The sequence below is a fragment of the Mesoplodon densirostris genome, chromosome 17 (genome assembly GCF_025265405.1).
Source record: "Mesoplodon densirostris isolate mMesDen1 chromosome 17, mMesDen1 primary haplotype, whole genome shotgun sequence".
Taxonomy (NCBI): Eukaryota; Metazoa; Chordata; class Mammalia; order Artiodactyla; family Ziphiidae; genus Mesoplodon; species Mesoplodon densirostris.
This window is the reverse complement of record NC_082677.1, coordinates 63,620,936-63,647,578: the sequence shown is the minus strand read 5'-3', so window position 1 is coordinate 63,647,578 and position 26,643 is coordinate 63,620,936. Positions and strand designations below refer to the sequence as shown.

Genomic DNA, 26,643 nt, shown 5'->3' with positions numbered 1-26,643 from the left:
GATGTAACAGCTGCACCCAACATGGGAGCACCTTGATACATAAGGGAAATGCTAACAACCATAAAAAGGGAAATCAACAGTAACACAATGATAGTAGATTTAATTGATATTTATAGGACATTCCACCCAAAAGTGGCAGCATACACTTTCTTCTCAAGTGCACATGGAACATTTTCCAGGATAGATGACATCTTGGGTCACAAATCAAGCCTCAGAAAATTAAAGAAAATTGAAATATCAAGCATCTTTTGCGACCACAACACTATGAGATTAGAAATGAATTACAGGAAAAAAAAAATTTTAAAAACCACATAAATGGAGGCTGAACAGTGTGGTACTAAAAAACCAAGAGATCACTGAAGAAATCAAAGAGAAAAAAAATACATAGAAACAAATGACAGTGAAATCACAATGACCCAAAACCTATGGGATGCAGCAAAAGCAGGTCTAAGAAGGACGTTTATAGCAATTCAATCTCACCTCAAGAAACAAGAAAAATGTGAAATAAACAATCTAACCTTACACATAAAGCAACTAGAAAAAGAAGAACAAGCAAAACGCAAAGTCAGTAGAAGGAAAGAAATCATAAAGATCAGAGCAGAAATAAATGAAAAAGGAAACAATAGCAAAGATCAGTAAAACTAAGAGCTGGTTCTTAGAGAAGATAAACAAAACTGATAAAAATTCATCCAGACTCATCAAGAAAAAAACGGAGAGGGCAAATCAATAAAATTAGAAATGAAAAAGGGGAAATTGCAACTGACACTTCAGAAATACAAAGGATCATAAGAGACTACTATGAGCAACTATATGCCAATATAATGGACAACCTAGAAGAAATGGACAAATTCTTGCAAAGGTACAATTTTCCAAGACTGAACCAGGAATAATTAGAAAATATAAACAGACCTATCACAAGTAATGAAATTAAAACTGTATTTAAAAATCTTCCAACAAACAAAAGTCCAGTACTGGATGACTTCACAAGCAAATTCTATCAAACATTTAGAAAGAGCTAACACCTATCCTGCACAAACTCTTCCAAAAAATTGCAGAGGGAGGAACACTCCCAAATTCGTTCTACGAGGCCACCATCACCCTGATAGCAAAACCAGATGAAGATATCACAGAAAAAAGAAAATTACAGACCAGTATCCCTGATGAACATAGATGCAAAAATCCTCAACAAAATACCAGCAAACAGAATCTAACAACACATTAAAAGGATCATACACCATGATCAAGTGAGATTTGTTCCAGGAATGTAAGGATTCTTTAATATATGCAAATCAATCAATGTGCTACACCATATTAACAAAATAAGGAATAAAAAACATGATCATCTTGACAGATGCAGAAGAAGAAGCTTTTGACAAAATTCAACACCCATTTATGATAAAAAAAAAAACCTCTCCAGAAAATGGGCATAGAGGGAACCTACTTCAACATAATAAAGGCCATATATGACAAACACACAGCAAACATCATTCTCAATGGTGAAAAACTGAAAGCATTTCCACTAAGACCAGGAAGAAGACAGGGATGTCCACTCTCACCACTCTTATTCAACATAGTTTTGGAAGTCCTAGCCACGGCAATCAGAGAAGAAAAAGAAATAAAAGAAACAAATTGGAAAAGAAGAAATAAAACTGTCATTGTTTGCGGATGACATGATACTACACACAGAAAATCCTAAAGATGTCAACAGAAAGATACTAGAACTAATCAATGAATTTGGTAAGGTTGAAGCATACAAAATTAATGCACAGAAATCTCTTGCATTCCTATACAGTAACAATGAAAGATCAGAAAGAGAAATTAAGGAAACTATCCCATTCACTATCATAACAAAAAGAATAAAATACCGAGGAAGAGACCTACCTAAGGAGGCAAAAACCTGTACTGAGAAAACTATAAAACACTGATGAAAGAAATCAAATATGACAGGGCCAGGAAGATCCCACATGCCGCGGAGCGGCTGGGCCCGTGAGCCATGGCTGCTGAGCCTGCGCGTCTGGAGCCTGTGCTCTGCAACGGGAGAGGCCACAAGAGTGAGAGGCCCGCGTACCACACACACACACAAAAAAAAGACAAACAGATGGAGAAATATACCACATTCTTGGATTGGAAGAATCAGTGTTGTGAAAATGACTATACTACCCAAAGCAATCTACAGATTCGATGCAATCCCTATCAAATTACCAATGGCATTCACAGAATTAGAACAAAAAATTTTACAATTTGTATGGAAACACAAAAGAACCCGAATAGCCAAAGCAATCTTGAGAAAGAAAACCGGAGCTGGAAGAATCAGGCTCCCTGACTTCAGACTATACTACAAAGCTACAGTAATCAAGACATCATGGTACTTGCACAAAAACAGAAATATAGATCAATGGTACAGGACAGAAAGCCCAGATATAAACCCATGTACATATGGTCACCTAATTTATGACAAAGGAGGCAAGAATATACAATGGAGAAAAGACACTTCAATAAGTGGTGGTGGGAAAACTGGACAGGTACATGTAAAAGAATGAAATTAGAACACTACCTAACACCATACACAAAAATAAACTCAAAATGGATTAAAGACCTAAGTGTAACACCAGACAGTATAAAACTCTTAGAGGAAAACATGAAAAACACTCTGTGACATAAATCACAGCAAGATCTTTTTTGACCCACCTCCTAGAGTAATGAAAATAAAAACAAATAGGGCTTCCCTGGTGGTGCAGTGGTTAAGAATTCACCTGCCAGGGGATACAGGTTCGAGCTCTGGCCTGGGAAGATCTCACATGCCGCAGAGCAGCTAAGCCCGTGTGCCACAACTACTGAGCCTGCGTGCCACAACTACTGAAGCCGGCATGCCTAGAACCTGTGCTCCGCAACAAGAGAAGCCACTGCAATGAGAAGCCCACGCACTGCAACAAAGAGTAGCCCCTGCTCGCCGCAACTAGAGAAAGCCTGCGTGCAGCAAGAAAGTCCCAACGCACCCAAAAATAATAAAAAAAAATTATTTTTAAACAAAAACAAATGGGACCTAATTAAACTTAAAAGCTTTTTCACAGCAAAAAAGCATAATACAAAAAGACAACCCTCAGATTGGGAGAAAATATTTGTAAACGAAGCAACAGACAAAGGATTAATCTCCTAAATATACAAACAGCTCATGGAGCTCAATATCAAAAAGAACCAAAAACCCAATCAAAAAACTGGGTGGAAGACCTAAACAGACATCTCTCCGAGGAGGACATACAGATGGCCAAGGGGCATATTAAAGGATGCTCAACATCACTAATTATTAGAGAAATGCAAATCAAAACTACAATGAGGTATCACCCCGCACTAATCAGAATAGGCATCATCAAAAAATCTCCAAATAATAAATGCTGGAGAGGGTGTGGAGCAAAGGGAACCCTCTTGCACTGTTGGTGGGAATGTAGATTGATACAGACACTGTGGAGAACAGTATGGAGGTTCCTTAGAAAACTAAAAATATAACCACCATATGACCCAGCAATCCCACTGCTAGGCATATACCCTGAGAAAACCTTAACTCAAAAGGACACATGTACCCCAGTGCTCACTGCAGCACTATTTACAAAAGCCAGGACATGGTAACAACCTAAATGTCCAATGACAAATGAATGGATAAAGAAGATGTGGTACACATATACAGTGGAATATTACTCAGCCATAAAAAGAAACAAAATTGAGTTATTTGTAATGAGGTGGATGGACCTAGAGTCTGTCATACAGAGTGAAGTAAGTCACAAAGAGAAAAACAAATACTGTATGCTAACACATATATATGTAATCTTAAAAAAAAAGGGGGGGGGTATGAAGAACCTAGGGGAAGGATGGGAATAAAGACGCAGACCTACTAGAGAATGGACCTGAGGACACAGGGAGGAGGAAGAGTAAGCTGGGACAAAGTGAGAGAGTGGCATGGACATATATACACTACTAAATGTAAAATCGATAGCTAGTGGGAAGCAGCTGCATAGCACACAGAGATCAGCTTGGTGCTTTGTGACCACCTAGAGGGGTGGGATAGGGAGGGTGGGAGGGAGGGAGATGCAAGAGGGAAGAGATATGGGGATATATGTATATGTACAGCTGATTCACTTTGTTATAAAGCAGAAACTAACACACCATTGTAAAGCAATTATGCTCCAATAAAGATGTTAAAAAAAAAATACAGGCCCAGTCCCTGAGAGTATGGTTTGATATTCTGGATTGGGTTTCTGGAATCTGTCATTACTTTAAAAAAAACAAAAACAAAAACAAAGCTTTCAGAACAGACAATCACTTGCTTTCCACAAAGGAAAGAGGTACAGGCTTCCCTCAGAGATATTGCAGGTTCAGTTTCAGAACACCAGAGTGAAGTGAGTATCGCAATAAAGTGAGTCACATGAATTTCCTGATTTCCCAGGGCATATAGAAGTTATGTTTACACTATACTGCAGTCTGTCAAGTGTGCAATAGCATTGTGTGGAAAAAAACAATGTACAGACCTTAATTTAAAAATAATTTATTGCTAAAAAATTCCATCATCAGAGTCTTTAGCAAGTCACAATAGTAACATCAAAGATCACTGATCACCATAACAGATGTAGAGATGGTGAAAAAGTTTGAAATACTGCGAGAATTACCAAAATGTGACAAAGACACTGAGTGTGCAGTATTGTTGGGAAAATGGCACTGATACACTTGCTCTACACAGAGATGTGACAAACCTTCAATTTGTTAAAAAAAAATTAGTATCTGTGAAGTGCAATAGAAATATTAAAAATATCCTTTATTTCTAAAGCAAGCAAGAAAAAAAATTGCCTCAAAAATCAAAGTTTTGAGAAAGAACATTATTTATTGGTGTTTCTGTTGAATTGAAAGCCAACTGATAATCAGAAGCTCTAGAACAAAATACAAGGTTTACACCTGGGGTGGATGGAGCACAGAAGACAATTCCCCAGCTCTGAAGCTAGGGGATGCATGTCTCTTGGGTCTGCTGAGGTCTAATCCTGCCATTCCTACCAAAGGAGTCAGCGACTGCAACCAGCTTGGACCAGGATATAAACAAGTGGCCATGTTTACAACTCCTGGTGGGACCTCCCCGTATTATCACTGATGAAATCTTGGCCAGGGAGCCCTAAACCGAAGGTCTCCCAACACAGGAGTGGGAAGGGCAGCTCCACAGTGAAGGACAAGGTCCACCATGAAGAACGTCGGTCATCGCAAAGGTGACAGGCTCCAAAGAGAACCCTTGCATTTCCCTTCTCCCTCCGTCTTCCCCATTCACCCAGATGGTCAGTCTCCACACCCAGAAACCAGTATCAACTCCTCTCTCTTCCCTCAGATCCCACATTCGATCCATCACACAGTCCACTTGGCTCCACTCTGTTATCCACCCCAAATCCAACCATCTCACCATTTCCACTGCTAGCACCTTAGTCTAAGCCATCAAGAGTCGAGAAAGGGCACAACTGTAAGAGAGAGTGAACACTGCATTTGGAGAACTGAAAGACCATCAATGTGGTTTTAGCTCTAAAGGAAAGAGGGAGAGCTGAGAAGGACAAAACTAGAAAGGTGGGGAGGGACCAGGATGTAAACTGCTTTGTAAAAACCATGTTAAATAAGGCAAATACTAACAGCCATAAAAGGAGAAATCGACAGTAACACAATCATAGTAGGGGACTTTAACACCCCACTTTCACCAATGGACGGATCATCCAAAATGAAAATAAATAAGGAAACACAAGCTTTAAATGATACATTAAACAAGATGGACTTAATTGATATTTATAGGACATTCCATCCAAAAACAACAGAATACACATTTTTCTCAAGTGCTCATGGAACATTCTCCAGGATAGATCATATCTTGGGTCACAAATCAAGCCTTGGTAAATTTAAGAAAATTGAAATTGTATCAAGTATCTTTTCTGACCACAATGCTATGAGACTAGATATCAATTACAGGAAAAGAGCTGTGAAAAATACAAACACATGGAGGCTAAACAATACACTACTTAATGACGAAGTGATCACTGAAGAAATCAAAGAGGAAATTAAAAAATACCTAGAAACAAATGACAATGGAGACACCACGACCCAAAACCTATGGGATGCAGCAAAAGCAGTTCTAAGAGGGAAGTTTATAGCAATACAATCCCACCTTAAGAAACAGGAAACATCTCGAATAAACAACCTAACCTTGCACCTAAAGCAATTAGAAGAACAAAAACATCCCAAAGTTAGCAGAAGGAAAGCAATCATAAAAATCAAATCAGAAATAAATGAAAAAGAAATGAAGGAAACGATAGCAAAGATCAATAAAACTAAAAGCTGGTTCTTTGAGAAGATAAACAAAATTAATAAACCATTAGCCAGACTCATCAAGAAAAAAAGGGAGAAGACTCAAATCAATAGAATTAGAAATGAAAAAGGAGAAGTAACAACTGACACTGCAGAAATACAAAAGATCATGAGAGATTACTACAAGCAACTCTATGCCAATAAAATGGACAACCTGGAAGAAATGGACAAATTCTTAGAAATGCACAACCCGCCAAGACTGAATCAGGAAGAAATAGAAAATATGAACAGACCAATCACAAGCACTGAAATTGAAACTGTGATCAAAAATCTTCCAACAAACAAAAGCCCAGGACCAGATGGCTTCACAGGCGAATTCTATCAAGCATTTAGAGAAGAGCTAACACCTATCCTTCTCAAATTCTTCCAAAATATAGCAGAGGGAGGAACACTCCCAAACTCATTCTACGAGGCCACCATCACCTTGATACCAAAACCAGACAAGGATGTCACAAAGAAAGAAAACTACAGGCCAATATCACTGATGAACATAGATGCAAAAATCCTCAACAAAATACTAGCAAACAGAATCCAACAGCACATTAAAAGGATCATACACCATGATCAAGTGGGGTTTATTCCAGGAATGCAAGGATTCTTCAATATACGCAAATCAATCAACGTGATACACCACATTAACAAATTGAAGGAGAAAAACCATATGATCATCTCAATAGATGCAGAGAAAGCTTTTGACAAAATTCAACACCCATTTATGATAAAAACCCTCCAGAAAGTAGGCATAGAGGGAACTTTCCTCAACATAATAAAGGCCATATATGACAAACCCACAGCCAGCATCGTCCTCAATGGTGAAAAACTGAAACCATTTCCACTAAGATCAGGAACAAGACAAGGTTGCCCACTCTCACCACTCTTATTCAACCTAGTTTTGGAAGTTTTAGCCACAGCAATCAGAGAAGAAAAGGAAATAAAAGGAATCCAAATCGGAAAAGAAGAAGTAAAGCTGTCACTCTTTGCAGATGACATGATACTATACATAGAGAATCCTAAAGATGCTACCAGAAAACTACTAGAGCTAATCAATGAATTTGGTAAAGTTGCAGGATACAAAATTAATGCACAGAAATCTCTGGCATTCCTATATACTAATGATGAAAAATCTGAAAGTGAAATCAAGAAAACACTCCCATTTACCACTGCAACAAAAAGAATAAAATATCTAGGAATAAACCTCCCTAAGGAGACAAAAGACCTGTATGCAGAAAATTATAAGACACTGATGAAAGAAATTAAAGATGATACAAATAGATGGAGAGATGTACCATGTTCTTGGATTGGAAGAATCAACATTGTGAAAATGACTCTACTACCCAAAGCAATCTACAGATTCAATGCAATCCCTATCAAACTACCACTGGCATTTTTCACAGAACTAGAGCAAAAAATTTCACAATTTGTATGGAAACAAAAAAGACCCCGAATAGCCAAAGCAATCTTGAGAACGAAAAATGGAGCTGGAGGAATCAGGCTCCCTGACTTCAGACTATACTACAAAGCTACAGTAATCAAGACAGTATGGTACTGGCACAAAAACAGAAAGATAGATCAATGGAACAGGATAGAAAGCCCAGAGATAAACCCACGGACATATGGTCACCTTATCTTTGATAAAGGAGGCAGGAATGTACAGTGGAGAAAGGACAGTCTCTTCAATAAGTGGTGCTGGGAAAACTGGACAGGGACATGTAAAACTATGAGATTAGATCACTCCCTAACACCATACACAAAAATAAGCTCAAAATGGATTAAAGACCTAAATGTAAGGCCAGACACTATCAAACTCTTAGAGCAAAACATAGGCAGAACACTCTATGACATAAATCACAGCAAGATCCTTTTTGACCCACCTCCTAGAGAAATGGAAATAAAGACAAAAATAAACACATGGGACCTAATGAAACTTCAAAGCTTTTGCACAGCAAAGGAAACCATACACAAGACCAAAAGACAACCCTCAGAATGGGAGAAAATATTTGCCAATGAAGCAACTGAGAAAGGATTAATCTCCAAAATTTATAAGCAGCTCATGCAGCTGAATAACAAAAAAACAAATAACCCAATCCAAAAATGGGCAGAAGACCTAAATAGACATTTCTCCACAGAAGATATACAGACTGCTAACAAACACATGAAAGGATGCTCAACATCTTTGCTCATTAGAGAAATGCAAATCAAAACTACAATGAGATATCATCTCACACCAGTCTGAATGGCCATCATCAAAAAATCTAGAAACAATAAATGCTGGAGGGGGTGTGGAAAAAAGGGAACACTCTCGCACTGCTGGTGGGAATGTGAATTGGTACAGCCACTATGGAGAACGGTATGGAGGTTCCTTAAAAAACTACAAATAGAACTACCATATGACCCAGCAATCCCACTACTGGGCATATACCCTGAGAAAACCATAATTCAAAAAGAGACATGTACCAAAATGTTCATAGCAGCCCTATTTACAATAGCCCGGAGATGGAAACAACCTAAGTGTCCATCATCAGATGAATGGATAAAGAAGATGTGGCACATATATACAATGGAATATTACTCAGCCATAAAAAGAAATGAAATTGAGCTATTTGTAATGAGATGGATGGACCTAGAGTCTGTCATACAGAGTGAAGTAAGTCAGAAAGAGAAAGACAAATACTGTATGTTGACACATATATATGGAATTTAAGAAAAAAAAATGTCATGAAGAACATAGGGGTAAGACAGGAATAAAGACACAGACCTACTAGAGAATGGACTTGAGGATATGGGGAGGGGGAAGGGTAAGCTGTGACAAAGTGAAAGAGCGGCATGGACATATATACACTACCAAACGTAAGGTAGATAGCTAGTGGGAAGCAGCCGCATAGCACAGGGAGATCAGCTCGGTGCTTTGTGACTGCCTGGAGGTGTGGGATAGGGAGGGTGGGAGGGAGACGCAAAAGGGAGGGGATATGGGAACATATGTATATGTATAACTGATTAAATTTGTTATAAAGCAAAAAAAATATTAATGTACAGAAATTTGTTGCATTTCTGTACACTAATAGTTAACTCAGAGAAATCAAGAAATATTTGATTTTTTAGTGTTGTCATTCCTCGTTTCTTTTTATAGTTTCCTTTTCTTTTTGGCTGGCATATAGAAATACAATTGAGTTTTTATATTGACTTATATCCTTTAACCTTGATAAATTCATTTGTTCTAAAAAAAAAAAAAAAACCATGTTAAAGATTTGTTCAAAGACACTGACCAAGAGAGAAAAATTTGAGGTTATAGAAATTTACCAGAAGATACTGGTAACTCAAGCATTAAACACATGGACATATTTTGGTCACGGCAACAACGTTGACTGATTCACATCTATGGACGTTCACCCCTGTGGATCAAGTGCTGATGGAGAAGACTTCGGACTGAAGAGCTGACACACCTGCCAAAGGTTGTCCTGCCTCCCTGTTTCCCTAACCGATCAGATACTGCAAGGCGACTGCGATACCAGAAACCAAAACTAAAACTCCAGGGTGCATTTAGGAGAAAAGAAGTTATTTGAATGGACCCCTAACTGAGCTAGAGATCAAGCCTTCTTTCTGCTGCTGCCTCTAAAGCCCGACAAGGGGCTTGAAACAGGTAGATTTCACAGCATCATTCGTTTATTGTGGAAGAAGGACACTTCTGGGGATAGTCTGAGAAATACAATTCTGCAATGCTGAGAGGTAACAACAACAAAGTGAGAGGTAAAAAGTAGAACTAAAACGTTACTTTTCCAATTAGCATTCATTCAAGGCCACAAAATGAGAGGGACTTCCCTGATGGTGCGCAGTGGTTAAGACTCCATGCTCCCAATGCAGGGGGCCCAGATTCGATCCCTGGGCAGGGAACTAGATCCCACATGCATGCTGCAACTAAGAGTCTGCATGCCACAACTAAGGAGCCCGCATGCCGCAACTAAGGAGTCAGCGAGCCACAGCTAAGGAGCCCTCTGGCCACAACTAAGACCTGGTGCAACCAAATAAATAAATATTTTTTAAAAAAACACACAAACTGAGGGACTAAGGATGCCTGATGCTAAACGTTTCTGGAATTTAAAGGTCACTGTCCTGCAATCTTGGAATGTTACCTGATCCCTCATGGAAGTCTGCAGGAGAGGCCTGCTTCCTACTGTGATGTCCTAGTCCAGATGACCAGACACACTGCTTGGAGCCTAGAGCCTCCCTTTGGTTGGGGATGCCCCACTCCTGTCGTCTGCCTCCCCAGAGCTCACTCCTGTGCACGTCCAGCTCGGGGGAGTGAGGCTAAAGGCACTGCTTCAGTGCTGACAGTCTGCTATCTACTCAGTGCCCCCACTGATGATCCCATCTGACAATGAATGTGAAGTAGGATGGGAGGTGATATTCCAGAAACGGCCTAAGCAGTCAAGAGAGATAGTACCATTGTCATTAAACATAAGGAAGTTTGGGTATTACTGATTATTACCTGTTTTTTTATGGACCATCAAATTCACTGGTTAACTTCATCTGTTGCCTCCTATACATTATATGCAGGCATTCTTTATCTATTTCATTACTAATCAGCATCACTGGATACTGTGGTGTCTCCTGACAGTAGTTACCATCCATAAGATGAGTGAAATCAGCTCATTGTCACAGACTACAGGTTAACCTTAAAATACCCTGCATTCCTTGACATTATATGCAGCCAGAGCCTCTCTTCTGAGTTCGTAGTTCTGGAGATCTGTCCTAGGACACAGTAGATGCTTCCTAAAATTATTACCCCAGTGTTTCATTTTTCTAGCCCTCCAATTCCTGTGTAACAAATTTCCTTTATTAAATCCTTTCTGTTGAAATACTTTTTCTCATTAGGCCCTTTCTTCTCATGGACTCCCCTCTGACAGCAACAGCTGAGAAATTCTGCAACCTTAGCCAACAACCTCATGGCAGTCTAAATGAAAGGCTAATTTTTTGATTAAGGGAATCCAAAAATGCTGAAACAACTGTAACACAGCCAAGATGACCATCTTCTACCTCTCTGAAATATGAAGCCATAACTTGGGTTTGGAATATTTTCATGGTTGGCCATCTTAAAAAAATGACAATTTAATAAACTTTTAACTCATTATTGACTAGAGACGTATAATGTCTTTTGTTATCTGAACATTATTGACCAGAGACATTTCAATATTCAGTTACATAACAAGTCGCCAGCCACAGGCGTTAATTCTGCAAAAATCCCCCAGTCAATAATGTGTTAATGTGAAAATATGAAATTACTGGATATATTATTTAATAGCACATTGTGAAAGTATAGTTAAGTACTTGAGTTATTGTCAGGAATGAGAGGAGAAACTAAGACAAATTATTGGAGGTTCCTTCCTATCAAGTTTTACAAGGAAGGATGTGTTGAAAAATTGAACATAAATGGAAACAACTGAAATTCCACAGGTGAAGGTCTTACCATTATCCTGTTGCTGTCAATAATGGTGGTCAATCTGTTTGTGATGGTTAGCACAGTGCACTGAACAAATTTCTCATGGACTTTTTTTGTATTAACTCATCAGTTCTGGAATCAAGAGAAGTTGATTTAGTTCAGTATAGACAGGAAAAGTGGACTTAAGACTTTAAAATATCATATAATATTTTATAATGTTTTTAAAATCAATACGTTAAGACATAATCTTGTTCCTAAAAAAACTAAGTATAAAAAGTCTTAGAAATTTACTATTTTTCATAAAACAATGGAAAATAGTCTTCCCTCAAAATTGCTTGAAACTATCAGGAGCTGGATTTAGGAATCTAGCTCTTAGGATGCCTAGTAACAACATTAACACCATATAACATGCTTTGGTTTCTTCTTTTGTTTTCTGGAATTAATGTTAACAAGAGATATCTTTCAGGCAAAGAGAGCACTTAGAAACATTTCTCGGCATCACTAAATGTTTTCCATTTACAACACTTAAATTTTGGATACCAGGTTTCATGGACCTCAGCTCCATACCTTGGGTCCACATTTGATGTGGCTTTGTCAATAATCAATATCTGATTTTTCCTGAGAATAGCCCTAGCAAGACACACCAGTTGTCTCTGTCCAACACCGAAGTTCGATCCTGATTCTGCTAATTCAGTATCCATTTTACCAGGAACACCTTTGATGGCTTCTTTAAATTATACCTGTGGATACAGAATGAACATTTTTCCTAAACAAACTGCAACTGAAGCAGACAGTCCTCTTAGACATTAGAGCTTTGAAGTCCTCATGACTTCTTATGTATCTTACATGTACAGCCACGTGATGGGGAGAGCTATTTCCAATTAGCATTCACTGAGAAAGATGTAGAGTCAATTCAGGACAGAAGAATATCAGTGTGCCCCTTCCCTGCCACATGACACCTACCAGAAACCCCACCTAAGGATTAGTTAAGGAAGTTTCTCAAAAAATGAAGCTGTTTCTCCCAGTGTGGTTTAAATGGAAAATTTAAAAGGATTTTATAGTTGAGTTAAGTTTACCAAAGTACATTTTGCATATGGGTTGGTACATTAAAGGGAAACTTAAAAAAAAATATATATATATATATATATATATATATATATATATTACAGGAAGTATGGTTCTCTAAAGATATAATCTTATCAGCACTTTACAATTTTGGAAGGTCTAAAAGTTTAAAAAAATACGAATTCAAACAATGGCAAACTGCACCTCATACATTAGTAATCCTGGAGCCTATTCTGGTAATGGTTCTTTCCCAAGTTTAATCTCATAAATACTGGACCAGTATTGCATTTTCTTCAATGTCAAAAATGTCTTGCAGTGAATGAAAATTCATGAAAAACAGGATACAACATCACATCTTATTTCCCCCAGACTATGGGTATAAGTGGTGTTTATATTAATGTATCTTCATAAAACTGTAATCATAAGATAAAAAAGAAAACTAAACTTTTAACTTCCGAAGTTAATCTGAAAGTATATTGGGTGGTAGGGATCAATTCAACGAATATTTATTTTGGAGAAGTACTATAGAACAAGAACCAAACTCAGGCTATATTTGAAGTTAAAGAACAAAGAGTAAATACATTTCAAATTAAGACACCAACAGATTGATGAGTGATGGCCAATGAGCAGGGACACAGAATTATAGTGTCAAATAACAAAACACCAAAGGTAAGTGGGCAATATTTTCATGGTATCCTAAATGCTGGAGCACTTCTATGAATGTGATCCCGAACTGTGCTCCTGATGAAGTCCAATCCCAAGAAAGGGGAATTCAGAGTTAGGATTAAATATGGTATTCGTATTTAGTGACTGCATGAAAAGTACAAAAATCTAAAGGGTAAGATTTGCATTGTTGTGCAAGTGGGTTGGTGTTTCTTAAGACTGACATCCTGACTTTGAAGAAATAATTTTACACTTGCCCGTTACTGGGATGGCATCTCATCACTAATCTGGTTTTTTACTTTCCTTCCAGTTGTCCATATTTGCCTCATGAGGAATAAAGGTTGTGAGAAGCAGTGTTTTTCAGAAAATACTGTTTTCTGAGATTCTGTCTTCATTTATGAATCAGGGATGGTTATGAGAATAATAAGAATATGAAGGCTTTCTATAGTATAATCATATATTCAAGTTATTGGGTTGGCCAAAAAGTTCATTCGGTTAGCGAATACATCGTTCAATAAAGGTCTTGGTGAACATGAAAAAGGTCTTTTATTTTTATACTTAAAACTGAATGAACTTTTTCGCCAACCCAGTATAATTTAGTATTAGAATGGAAAAAAACACAATAGAGGCAGTAGACAGTAATAACTAGGAGTTACAACTGGAGAATCTGAAAACAGATAATAGTGTGATATTACTATTAAATTTCTTGATTTAGAACACTGTGTTATGTGAGAGAATGTCCTTGTTCTTACAAGGTGTATATTTATGTATTTAAAGGTGAATTGCAACTTTTAATAAACATTTCTACAACTTACAAGCAGTTCAGCAAAATATATGGAAGAGAGGAAGCAAATGTGGAAAAATATTAACAGCTGGTGAATCAAGGTGAAGGTGCATATGTGTTCATCATACTACTCCTTCCATGTTCTTGTGATCTGAAAATTTTAAAACAAAAATATTGGAGCCTTGAAACCAGACAGCCTGGGCATAAGTCCTGCCTGGCTCTGCCAACTGGGCAACTTCCTGAAGTTTATCTTAGCTTCCTAAACTCTAAATAAGACTATAGTATAATAAAGGTGTTTACCTCCTAACATTGTCAGAGTATAAAATGAGTCATTATGTGTAGAATTTACAACAGTGATTGATACAAAGAAATCAACAGATATTGCCCATTATTAATAATGCTGTCAGCTAGCCCCTCTTCATATTCTGCTTTTTCTCCTTTGCAAGTATCAGCACTGAGACTTTGTTACATATGCATTGGCTTGTTTTCCATCTTCTCCAGGAGAATTTAAGTTCCAAAAGGGTAGAGACTTTGTCTCTTTTAATGACTGTGATAACCCCAGAATCTGAAACAGTGGCTGTCTAGAAAGCTCTCAGTAGATATTTGTTGGCTGTATGAATGAAGCCACAAGTTCATCTCTTCTTGTGACATATCTGTTCCTATAAATTAGAAAATAAATCCATATAAATAGATAATTTATATATAACATTATTTTCTTATTAAATATAAGTGTAAAAGGAATATATTATTAAACAATTAACTGGCTCCAAGATGTCATAACATCATACTTTAAACTGTGGAAGGAACTTTAAAAAGTTATAATTTAAGGAAAATGGAGCATATAATACTATTAAAAACTATACATCTCAGTATAGACTACTTCAGATCTTTTTTGAGCTTCGGAAAATAATAAACTATAGCAAAACTAAAATGTAACAAACTGAACTTATGGGGGCTTCCCTTGTGGTGCAGTGGTTAAGAATCCGCCTGCCAATGCAGGGGACACGGGTTCAAGCCCTGGTCTGGGAAGATCCCACATGCCGTGGAACAGCTAAGCCCGTGCGCCACAACTACTGAGCCTGTGCCCTAGAACCCGCAAGCCACAACTACTGAGCCCACGTGCCACAACTACTGAAGCCCATGCGCCCAGAGCCCATGCTCCACAATGAGAAGCCACCGCAATGAGAAACCCACGCACCGCAATGAAGAGTGGCCCCTGCTCACCGCAACTAGAGAAAGCCCGGGCACAGCAACAAAGATGCAATGCAGCCAAAAATAAAATAAATAAAATTTTAAAAATAAATAAATATATAAATAAACTGAACTAATAAGGCACCTTATTTCTATCATCATAAAACATTTTCAAAGTAACCTACTGCGTGTACTGTATCTACCAACCAGGTGCCAACGCCCCTCACAGGAAGTTAACACAGATGTCAGATGGTTTCCACATTTTATGAACCTTCTTTTCAAAAAGAAAGGCTGGTGTGGGCTGGAAAGAGAGAGTGAAATACAATCAACAGATGGGGAAGAGCTTTTAGTAGAGCAGAGCCAGCAGTAAATGCAGTAAAAGGAGAGCCTGCTCACCTAAATACAAGGCCCAGAGAAATGGACATGTGACCTGTAGCCAAAGCCAGGACTGAATCACGTGGTTCCCGATGCACAGGCCGCTGATACCCAGATTTCTGTATCCTGGTTTTCAGTATGATGAGACATACTTGTGTCCTAACAGATCAACGTAGAACATAACATAACTGGGTGATTTCTTCACAGTTTTGACATGACATAGCACTCTCAATTGTAAATCCCAGTATCTAAGCTCTTTTGTTTTTGTTTTTTAACAGAAGCAACACATCAATGATTCATTTCCAGAGTTTTATCTACTGTGCTCTTTTAACCTTTGAGTGATTAAGTGCTTCACCTTCTTCAGTCACTACTTATGCTATATTTGTAGAGCTGCCCTTGCTTTTTAGGTGCCTAATTGGCACCAATTTCTGATGAACTTTCTTCAGTTTACAGTCAGCTGGCTATTCTTCAGTATAAGAAAAACATATTTCAGCGTATTTTGAAAAGTAACCAAGATGAGATGGGTACCATTATTAGGACTGTCTCCCTTCTGAATGTCCATCTCCACCAAGGGGGAAGGAGGAGACAGAACTAAGGGGACCTAAAAAAAATTTTTTTAAAGCATCTTTTTCTTTTAATTGAAGTTCTTAAAGAGGAAAACATAGTGGTGCCCTCTCACTCACTTGCAGGCCAACTCTATGAGTTTGGGTTCACATGTCCAGTTTGGCATCATTTATTAAACAATGACTGGAGTTTTTAGTTCACTTAAAAACTGACCTCGTTAAAAAGAAATTGACCTCATTGCTTTAGTGCTACGTCTTAGAGTGAGAAATCATCCCATCATTCTGTTTCTCTGGTAATTATTTCTTTATGATGTATTTGTATGTTTTTCAATAAAAGATGTGGTAGGTATTATTTTAAAAAGTCATAAAGAAACAATTTCTAGCAAACAAAATGATGGGATGATTTCTCACTCTAAGACATATCAGTAATGTAATAGGATCAATTCCAGAAGCAATACATGGAAACCACATACTTCACTTTGTGAAATAAACTCGTTTATTTCTTTTTACAGTAAGTTCCAAATGTAGTTTAAATAAAGGTAGATCTCAGTGTTGACTACCACTTCCGCCACCTCATCATTTTTAGAATTGAGAGGCTACTAAATTTTGGCTCTTACAGATGAATTAAGTATAAGTTAGGGCCACGTTCTAAGATAGTTTTTTACAGGATTTGTCTCCCAATTAATATTTCCTCTCTGTCCAAAATTCTAGAGTAATTTTACTACCTGAGACTCTGTTAAGAGAGATCTCGAGCTTGGAAACAAATAGGAAAATAATTTACCAGTACTTCCAGTTTTTTTTTTTTTTAAGATGTCACAATTTCACCATTAAATCTGTTCTGTGAGTTCAAGAGCAGTGGATCATCCTTCTTTCCTTATATTTAATGGTTAACTGCTCTCTCCACCTCTTCTCTTCTAGAATTTCACTGTAGAAAGACTCACAAGCTTAAATGAAATCAGAGGTCCACTGCTTCTCAAGTAGGAGAAGGCGAAGCAATCAGCCTGATTTAGGAAAATAAAATCCCCCCAGTTGCTGGAAAGAGGGGTAGTTTGTAAAGACTCAGTGCCGACATGCCTTCAGAAACCAGAATTCCCCACAGGAAATTGTCAGGCCTCCAAATCTGCTTGCTCACAGTCAAAGCTCATCTATATGTTACAGATTTCAGAGCTTCCCTGGAAGGATGACACTAAATGACAAACACACCAAGTCAAAACAACAGTGTGAACAATCAGTCATTTGGATATGTGTAAAAAAAAATTTTTTTTAAGAAATAAGCCACACTTGTCTGAAATGAGATCAATCAAACATTTAGTACCTATTTATTTAGTGCTTACTTTTTAAAAAGAATAAGACTGAGCTAGGTCCTATGAGAAATTAGAAGTCTGTTTATGGTTTAGAAGTCTAGATACAGTTTCTGCCATTAGTAGAATCAATTTGCAAAACTAGGACCAATACACAAAATAATTTGTATCAAAATATACAAACCAACAGCAACTTTAACAAGTCAAAATCCTTTTCACGCAAGGGTGAGGAAATTCAAAGAAGTGGGCCAAAGGGAAACATGACACAAATAACAGAAAATCCTCTAGAAATGAACTGATCCATATAAAAACTGAGCAAAAGCTCCAGGGTTCTCTTACCTGCATTCATGCTGCGGCATTAAAAGGACATGAGCGCCAATAAATAACTATCATCACATTCCAATTATATAATTTACCTTTATAGACACTTTCTTATGAAACTTCATGGCATTTTGTTGGTATGATCTCATTTATCTTTCAGTTAATAATGAAAAACTACTATTGTCTCCACTTAGTTGATATTCCCTAAGACCAGAGGAATAAAATGAACATTGCAAGGTAATTAAGGTAACTAATTCACTAGGTCACTTAGTAGAATTTGAACTCATAATTATAACTTCTAGTTTAGTGTTCTACTAAGGACAAGATAATGTACCTAGTTGCTTTGGGTTCTAGGGAAAAGCTAAAATGAAAGCATAAGGCATTATCTTGTTGGTTTTCATCACCATTAATATACATGTTTTAATTTACACATGTACCCATGTCATCAGTGTTCTCCTTGGAGCTAAAGTCAGTTAAACCAATAAGCTCCCCTTAATTACCTGTGCTGCTATAAATGTACACACACACATACTGATACTAACAAGTTAATTACATTCAATAAATTACCTCTTCTAAGGCATTCCACAGTTCCTCATCCGTATGCTCATTAAAGGGATCCAGATTTTTCCTCATTGTTCCAGTGAATAAAACCGGTTCCTAAATACCCCCAAATAGTGAATGTTATTACCTTAAACTCTTTTCATCATGTTTGAATGCTTACAGAATTAAAATACAAAAAAAAACACACCAAAATTCCCTATAATCATTAATAAGATTGCAAATGCTTTTTTACAAAATAGTATCTCCCAATTAATTTTCCACTATACAAAGTATGCTCCAAAATACCGTCTGGATGATTGAACAGTAACCAGAATGTGTGGAAATGTGTCATCTTAAGAAGAAGTTGGGGCTTCCCTGGTGGCTCAGTGGTTGAGAGTCCCCCTGCCGATGCAGGGGACATGGGTTCGTGCCCCGGTCCAGGAAGATCCCACATGCTGCAGAGCAGCTAGGCCCGTGAGCCATGGCCACTGAGCCTGCACGTCCGGAGCCTGTGCTCTGCAACGGGAGAGGCCACAACAGTGAGAGGCCCACATACCGAAAAAAAAAAAAAAAAAAAAAAACTTGAAGAAGAGAAAGGAAGATTTGATTTTTTAAAAATACCTTCCTGGTAATATCTGCTCAGAAAAAAAATGAGGATATACTAATTTGAGTAACTTTACATCAAGAGAGCTAGATAAATTGATTGTCAGTCTTGGTGTGATACTGGGAAATACCAACAGCATGATTAGTTGAGGTTTGTGCCTCAAAGCAAAATTGTTAAATTTTTCCACATTGGCACTGAAGAATGAACTAGGATATTTTCTCCATTGGTACAACAGCGTTCTGGGATGGGGAATCTCTCCATATGTGTGAAAGGAACATCTCCATATGTTCAAAGAGAATGTCAACTACAGGAGCCCGTGGCACCTCTGTTCATGAAGAGACTGCTTCTGATTCTGCATCAGCTGATCCCCACGTTATCTCACCTGTGCATCAGGATTACAAGCCTCACAGAACATCATTACTAACTACAAGGGCAGGATAACCTGAAACCCACTGTGACATGAGCCATAATAAAATTATTTTAATTTAAAAAGCTTTTCCTATTCATCTGCTTTGAGAGGAACCACAAGGAAATTACTCTGGAAATACATGCCTTTCTGGGTTTCAAGAGAGAATCTTGTACATAAGCTTATGCAGGTCATTTACGTTTTCTTCTGGAAGGCTCTAGTAAGCCAGGGCACAAGAATACGGGCAGCAGAGAAGAGCCCAATTGGCTCCTTTCAGTGAAGGGGACAGAACAATGTGATGCACACATGTGGGAACAAGAGGAGATCTGAGTCTTCCACAAGTGCCTGGGAACTGCTCGGAATCACCAGCCTCAAATCCTGCCTGGTCTTGGGGCTGGACTATTCCTCCTCACTTCACAAAAGCCTGAGAAGAAAGAGGAAGAAGGCAGACGTTTCTTTTCTCTGCCCGTGAAGAGTGACACTCAGAGAGCCTCCTGTACCTTCTTTCCCTATTGTCTTAGTTTTAAGTCTGGTGAGAGAATGGATGCAGAAGACACATGGTGGGTCACCAAAAAAAGATGCATCACTAAGCAAAATCCAAAATTAAAAAGACATTATAAAGGGAGCTTTATTGGCACAAAGTTGATTAAGTGGACAGTATGCCTCCAAAGCACTGAAAAGCACTGGTCGTATGACATTTCAGAATGATTATTGAATTGAACTGAAAAATCCCTGGAGCCAAATTTAAGGTCTCCCTTAAAACTCTCAAATTTACGATCAAAGATTAAGCAACCATGTAAGCAAAGGTAAGAATTCCTTGTCAGGGGAATAACCATCATTTTACTTAGACTTTTATAAAAATTTTTTACTCCTTGTAATTATTATTACCTCTAGGATTCTAACATGCAGGCAACTTCTCTTCCTTTAGCTGTTTCCATGAGGTTTACACAAATGACGTGGCCAGTCAAGGGGAGGCTGGTCCCCAATATTCCTCCCTCTCTGACTCTCCTCCACCTTCTCCCCAGTGCTCTAAACCATGGGCATGATTCTACTCTGGGGCCCAAATGAGGGCCTCTTCAAGGACTGGTGTTTGAGGAGATAAAAAGGGCCTGAAAGAGGCCAGGTTAATGAACCAGCTTTGAGCCCAACTGGGAGAAGTGAGACAGGGTCTCTTTGCTTATAATAACGACAAGAACGTTTCTCTGCCCATCACATTTTTTCCTTCAGGCCCCACTCATAGAGCAAATTTACATCCTGTAAGAGGTCTAAGGTTTGAAGTGTCCACCTGGTTTTCAATGTACACTCTATAGAGGCGTTACCTGAGTTAATCCACACAAAAAAACTTTGTTTTTAAAAGATAGACCTTCTTGAGCAATGAATGGGCTCACAGTATCAGCACGTTTGGGAAGGGTGGTTTTTGTCGCTCAAGAGAACAGGGATACCCACTTAAAGTTCAATCACCTATTTCATAATCAAAGCCTCTCTATATTGTCACCTCCCTCACCTTCTCTTTAGGAAACTCCTCAAAGGTGATGAAGCTCCCCAACAACTGGGGGACGAAAGTGGCATTCTTTGCAGGAAGAGGAGTCCCTCATTTCTGAGCCCCTGACCAATGCCTGCAGCTGCTTCATTCTGAGCTTTAATCAGAGCCCTCAGACACTCTTTAGGCCTTAAGGAGGTTCTGCTAATTATCATCAAACCACTTCTGATTGTCATAAAAAGAAAAAAACTAAGTTTAAGGATTTCCCACTGCAATAAGGGTCCCCACTTAAGTCTATACTGTCAGTCTAAAAGGACATATTGGGTAATTTCACATGTTTATTTAGCGGTATTTGATGGAAGAACACAGTTTAGTAAATAAGAATATTTCTCTTTGTTATGATATGCCAAATATGTATTTCAAAATCAGTAAAATTGCAATAAAAAGTTGAATGAAAATAATGATTTTTTAGACAGGAATCAGACAGGAAAAGGAAATTAAAGGTATCTGAATTGGAAGAGAAGTGGTAAAGCTGTCATTATATATAGAAGATGTGATACTGTACATAGAAAACCCTAAAGACTCCACACAAAAACTACTAGAACTGATAAATGAATTCAGCAAGGTAGCAGGACACAAGATTAACATACAGAAATTGGTTGCATTTCTTTACACTAACAATGAAATATCAGAAAGGGAATGTAAAAAAACAATCGCCTTTAAAATCATATAAAAAGGGCTTCCCTGGTGGTGCAGTGGTTGAGAGTCCACCTGCCAATGCAGGGGACTCGGGTTCGTGCCCCAGTCTGGGAAGATCTCACATGCCGCGGAGCAGCTGGGCCCATGAGCCATGGCTGCTGAGCCTGCGCGTCCGGAGCCTGTGCTCTGCAACGGGAAAGGCCACAACAGTGAGAGGCCCGTGTACCACAAAAACAAAAACAAAAAAAATCATATTAAAAAAATTAAAATACTTAGGAATAAACCTGATGAAGGAGGTGAAAGACTTTTATGCTGACAACTAGAAAACATTAATAAAGGAAACTGAAGATGATTCAAGGAAATGGAAAGCTATCCCAAGCTCTTGGAAGAATTAATATTGTTAACATGACTATACTACCCAAAGCAATCCACAGATTTAAGGCAATTGTTATCAAATTACCCATGACATTTTTCACAGAACTAGAACCAATACTCCTAAAATTTATATGGAACCATAGAAGACCCAGAATTGCCAAAGCAATCCTGAGGAAAAAGAACAAAGCAGGAGGCATAACCCTCCCAGACTTCAGACAATACTACAAAGCTACAGTAATCAAAATGGCATGGTATTGGCATAAAAACAGACTATGGATAAACGGAACAGAATAGAGAGCCCAGAAATAAACCCACACACCTACAGTCAACTGATCTTTGATGAAGGAGGCAAAACTATATAATGGAGAGAAGACAGTCTCTTTAGCAAGTGGTGCTTAGAAAGTTGGACAGTGCATGTAAATCAGTGAAGTTAGAACACACCCTCACACCATACACAAAAGTAAACTCAAAATGGCTTAAAGACTTAATCATAAGACATGACACCATAAAGCTCCTAGAAGAGAAGACAGGCAAAACATTCTGACACAAATCATACCAATGTTTTTTTAGGTTAGTCTCCCAAGGCAATAGAAATAAAAGCAAAAATAAACAAATAGGACTAATCAAAGTTACAAGCTTTTGTACACCAAAGAAAACCATAAAACAAAAAGGCAACCTATGTACTGGGAGAAAATATTTGCAAATGATGAGACAGACAAGGGCTTAATTTTCAAAATATACAAACAGCTTACACTACTCAACAACAAAAAACCAAGCAACCCAATTGTAAACTGGGCAGAAGACCTAAATAGACATGTTTCCAAAGAGGACATACAGATGACCAGCAGGCACATTAAAAGATGCTCAACATTGCTAATTATTAGAGAAATGCAAAGCAAAACTACAAAGAGGTACCACCCCATACCAGTCAGAATGGACATCATTGAAAAGCCTACAAATAACAAATGCTGAAGAGGGTGTGGAGAAAAGGGAACCCTCCTACACTGTTGGTGGGAATGTAAATTGGTGCAGCCACTGTGGAAAACAGTATGGAGGTTCCAATTCCACTTCTGGGCATATATCCAGACAAAACTATTATTGAAAAAGATACATGCACCCCCTATGTTCATAGAAGCACTATTCACAATAGCCAAGACATGCAAACAACCTAAATGTCCATTGACAGATGAATGGATAAAGATGTGGTACATAAAATGTAAAATAGATAGCTAGTGGGAAGCAGCTGCATAGCACAGAGATCAGCTCGGTGCTTTGTGACCACCTAGGGGGTGGGATAGGGAGGGTGGGAGGGAGACTCAAGAGGGAGGAGATATGGGGATATATGTATATGTAAAGCTGATTCACTTTGTTATACAGCAGAAACTAACACAACATTGTAAAGCAATTATACTCCAATAAAGATGTTAAAAATAAATAAATTTCTGAAAAAAAAAGATGTGGTACATATATACAATGGAATACTACTCATTCATAAAAATGAATGAAATAATGCCATTTGCAGCAACATGGATGGACCTAGAGATTATCATACTAAGTGAAGTAAGTCAGAAAGAGAAAGACAAATACCACATGATATCACTTATATGTGGAATCTAAAATATGACACAAATGAACTTAAACAGAAACAGACTCAGAGATATAGAGAACAGACTTGCAGTTGCCAAGGGGGAGGTGGGATGCGGGATGGATGGATTGGGAGCTTGGGGTTAGCAGATGCAAACTATTATATATAGAACGGATAAACAACAAGGTGCTACTGTATAGCACAGGGAACTATATTCAATATCCTGTGATAAACCATAATGGAAAAGAATATAAAAAAGAGTGTGTGTGTGTGTGTGTGTGTGACTGAATCACTTTGCTGTACAGCAGAAATTAACACAATTTTGTAAATCAACTAGACTTCAATTAAAAAACAAGAATGATTTATTATAACATCAACTGATTGAAGCTATACTTTTCTTTAAAGCCAGCAGGCAATTTTTGAAAAATGTCCGTTTAAATATGTCAATGTATTTTTATGCATGGTGTTCATTTTGGTTTCTGCTCATTCTACCTTCATCACTTGCCAAATAAGAGACCATTATATTATCTTCAAAAGGTAATAAAAGTGCTCACAGTAGACACATACTGCAAGAGCAGATAAGGGCAAATTAATAATCACTTCTGATAGATATGATTATTTAAATTACCCACCTCTAAGCAGTGAAGTTAATAAATTAATCTTATAAATAAGTGCAGGCAGAACACTTCAGTGTAGTGATTTATGGTAGGACACACAAACTTCATGTAAATATACACTAAATTTACTGGCCCATGTATATTTTTTTCTGAAGGTACACAATTAAACCTCATTTAATAAGAGTTAGCTGGCACAACAGAGTCAGGAAAACAAATACTCTTATTCAATGTAATATTTTAAATGGAGCACTAGCTTCAAAACTGTTTTCATCATGGTTTCAAGTTTACACTTCTCTAATCCTTTGTGCCATATTCAGTAGTAATTTTTTCCTTTGTTACTAACATAACACAAGTTCATATTAGACGTGTGACCCAAAAATGGCCACTCTAAATTAGAGCATTTAATGTAGTAAATTGATCATCCCTCAACACAACTGCAAGACTGAAAACTGTAGTCTTACTGGATCTTTTGCATACTCTGCTGGAAGACAAGACCCTCATTATCTTAAAAAGAAACCCTACCCACTCACCTTCTAAGCTTAAAACAACTTGGGATCAAGGCAAAAGCAGTACAAGTGGTTACAAATTAAGCAGATAATACACAACAGTTTGCCCTGTTTCAGTGCCAAACTGGGAAACTGCCCTCTATTAAAATCTATCATTAAAAGCAGCTACTGCTGCTGTTTCCTAAGGGGTATGTTCCCATTTCTAATTGGAGGACCTTATTGAAGGGTCAACTAGTGTACCTAGTTCAAGAATGAGGGAATCATCTGAAATCACTTTAAATCTTGGTTTCCCACTTGCTCTCCTTTTTTAAATCGTATAGCCTCTGAATGAACTGATCATCATCCAGATCATCAACTCAGAAAAGAAGATTCTTTGCCAACAAAGGAAAAAGAATTTAAGTCCCATTAAGTTCTCTTTCAGGGGCTCCAGGGAGCAGTTCTAAGGGATTTAATGAAGACTTCAGTGTCAGAGACAAAGGGCCGACTGCATTAGGCTAGAATCCAGTTGTATTTCTTTACTAGTAACAGCATAGCCACCTCTTCTCTTCTTTCAGTTTTGTTCTCAACAAGAAAAAAAGGGAAAGAAAACCAGGTAACCAGGGAGAAGTCTTACAGAGAGAGCTGTGGTTCACCTTCTTCAACCTACTGAAGGAAACTAAAAAAAAAAACTCAAAAAAAAAAAAAAACATTTAAAGGATGAAGCTATGAGAAACAGAAATAAAGTGAAAGTAATATTTTCAGACAAAAAAAAAAAAAAGAAAACTCAGGGAATGTAAATACCAAAAGAGCAGAGTGGGCTATTTAAAAAAATACTTAGCTTTTGTTTTGATTTAAAATAAAACCTATTAAATACAAAATATCAATCTGTTTAATCATGATAAAGATGAGGGCTGCTGATCTGTGTCAACCCTTGGGCTACAATCATAAATACTGAATTTGCATGGAAGCCCTCTTCAACTGAAAACATTTTCTTTGTGCCAAGAGGACAAGGGCCTCTAAGTGTAGAGATCATCCAAAGAAGTTTTGAAATCCATTTTTCCAGATCCTTTCAGATAAGCAAGCTACTCCCTGAATATAATCTCACCTTGGTGTTCTTTCTGGGGAACATACTTAATTACTTCAGATGGTGAACACAAATGCTGCAAACATTACATCTACCTGTTTTGTTTAAGGAAATTACCTAGGAAGTGCTTCCATTTTTTGCTTATTCCTGAAATTTTGAACACAGTTTGAGGAGTTCATTCTTACAAATACAGTACTTGTTTTTGAAAGTTCCCCTCAGGACTCCAAGACTGACTGTCACCACTCCCCTGCCTCTGGTTCCTATGAAGGTCTTTGCTGCTATCACATCTCCCCAATTCCAACACGCTCATGGGGGGGGGGGTGGTCAGCAGTGACGGCGATAAGCCTGGGAGAGAGAACATCCTGGAAGCTCGCTCCTACTCCCAGGATCATAGGGAGCCAGGGAAAGTGATGGGGGCCTGGCCCACCTAAGAGGGGTGACTCAAAGAAACAGCACTGGGCTCCCCTCTGCAACTTGCTCACAGTTTCGTAGGTTCCCGAAATCAGGGTGTTGAGGCACATGCAACACTGCCTCCTACTCATTTTAGGAGAAGAGGGATGTAAGCTTTCTGCACTTAGATAAGTAACTTCAAGTAACCAAACGACCAGACTTTCTCCACCTCTACAGCCAGCTAGACATTGTAAAGAGAAAGCGCTCTTGGCTCTGGAGGGTAAGATTTTGAGTATCTTCTCC

The 26,643-nt window shown here is 38.0% G+C and overlaps 1 pseudogene; it reads right to left on the bottom strand.

The window, feature by feature from the left end:
- Nucleotides 1-26,643, bottom strand: part of LOC132477441 (ATP-binding cassette sub-family C member 4-like) — a 164,777-nt pseudogene that overhangs the window by 67,601 nt on the left and 70,533 nt on the right.